Raw genomic sequence first — 2,121 nt, 5'->3', positions numbered from 1 at the left:
AAAAAAAAAAAAAAAAAAACAAAAAAAAAAAAAAAAAAAAAAAAAAAAAAAAAAAAAAAAAAAAAAAAAAAATAAAAAAAAAAAAAAAAAAAAAAAAAAAAAAAAAAAAAAAAAAAAAAAAAAAAAAAAAACCCACTTAATTGAAGGAGGTTTTTTTTTATAAGATATTTTTAACTCTGCCTATATTTGTGCTTAGTATCATATATTTTGTTCGCAGCCAATCCCAATCTTAATAAAAGAGAGGGGCCATGGTAAGTTGATGTCTGTGGGGGCCTTTTTTGTGTGCGTTGGGCTGGGCTGCCTTCCGCGGTAGTAGGCCCGAGTGTTCTGAGTAAGGAAGTTAAAACCGGTCCAACTGCAACTCAATTTGGTCCGGCTTGTGCGCAAACGTTGAGTCCAAGTCCAAGGGAAGACGCAGCAAAGTAGGCTTATCCTTTGTTTCTGCCGTAGGAACTTTTCTCCAGTTTCTGCCACAAGATTGACGTTTCTGCGCAGAAGGAACTATTCTCTAGTTTCTGCCACAGGTCTAACTTTTCTGCTGTGCAGCAAAACTTTCTGCCATGTAGTAAAACCGTCTGCCATGCAATAAAAGTTTCTGCTATGCAGTGAAGCTGCCTACTGTGCGATAAAGCTTTCTACTGTGTAGTAAAGCTTCCTGCCGTGCTTTAAAGCTTTCTGCCGTGCTTTAAAGCTTCCTGTCGTAAAGCCTTGTGCAATAGAGCTATTTCCTGTCGTAAAACAAATGTTAGCTTAAATAGATTAGCATATTCTCAAATATATACATACATATATGAGTATATATACTTATACGTATTCACATATACATATATAAAATATATTTTGCAGAACATGAGAAACAGGGTATATGTATACATATACTTACGGCAGGATAATGGTTAGTTTGTGTCAAAAGTAAAACATGTAATAACAAATAAATGAGAAAGCTTCGGCAGGAAAGGTCTAGCTAGTAAAATAGTTAACACGGTAAATATAACGAAAATGTGCTACATAAATATATCAGCAGTTAATAACAAGTCAATGTGCAAAATAGATCAATAATATAAACACACAAGGAAACTGACTAAAGAAACTACTAAGACGACCAATCCCAGTGTAAGAATAGTTAAAGCCTTCTCATTAATCTTGTAACCAAAAGTATATGAGCCATAAATCTTCTGTAATGTATATGAACTTATTCAAAATAGATCCAGAGGGTAAGCAACTGCTATCCTGAATTATTTATAATTTGCCAAAACAAGGAGGCAAGTGTGACTGATCTTATGAAGTTCAACAATGGAGTCCTTCATTGGGATTTACATTTTTTTGGGCTGTGCATAACTGGGAATTGGAAGCTTTGTTGAGCTTCATGGATTCCATTTATGACATTCCTATAAGGAGGATTGGGGAGGATAAGAGGTTCTGGTTACTTGATAGGACTAAAGGGTTTATGATTTGTGTGTATTACCATCTTCTAGCTGGCCATAGTGATCAATTCTACCCTTGGAAGAGCATTTGTCTATGTAGTCAACCATCAAAATCCACGTATAATTGCATTGTCTATGCTGAGAATCTTATAGAACTTTGTTCCTTTATTATTATTATTTTTTTTTTTTTATGCAAGTATTTATTACCTATCTAAAAAAGAGTAATCTGCTCTAAGGAAAAAGGCAAAGATGATGAATAGCTCTGATCAAGCCCCTCATGCAAATGTCAAGAATCATGTGACTAACCACTCACGAAAAGCTAAATGCCTGTTTGTGTAGCAGCAAATAAAAATAAAAGAGACAAATGCTCTCTTTTATCACAAAAAGCTCTTCCAAACGCACACTTCATATTAGCAATTCTTCATACTAGCAATTCAAAGAGATGATCACCCAATATACTTCAGTAATATAGCTCAGTCAAATGAACAACTCCATCTGCTTTTATTTGTGGACATTATCAGCAGCGGACAACCTAAGATGCAGCAATAAAGATGCATATGTTTCTTATATCAAGCATTGCTTTACTTACGTTGTCACCTTTAGCACTTCCTTCCAACATCAGATAGTACTTCAATGCAGAGTCATACTGCTCAAGACTCATTAATGAGTCTGCAGCTTCGGCAATCAAATGAGCATG

Source organism: Quercus suber, unplaced genomic scaffold, assembly GCF_002906115.3.
Source record: "Quercus suber isolate HL8 unplaced genomic scaffold, Cork oak 2.0 scaffold_480, whole genome shotgun sequence".
NCBI lineage: Eukaryota > Viridiplantae > Streptophyta > Magnoliopsida > Fagales > Fagaceae > Quercus > Quercus suber.
The sequence above is the reverse complement of the archived record's forward strand: the minus strand, read 5'-3'. Positions refer to the sequence as shown.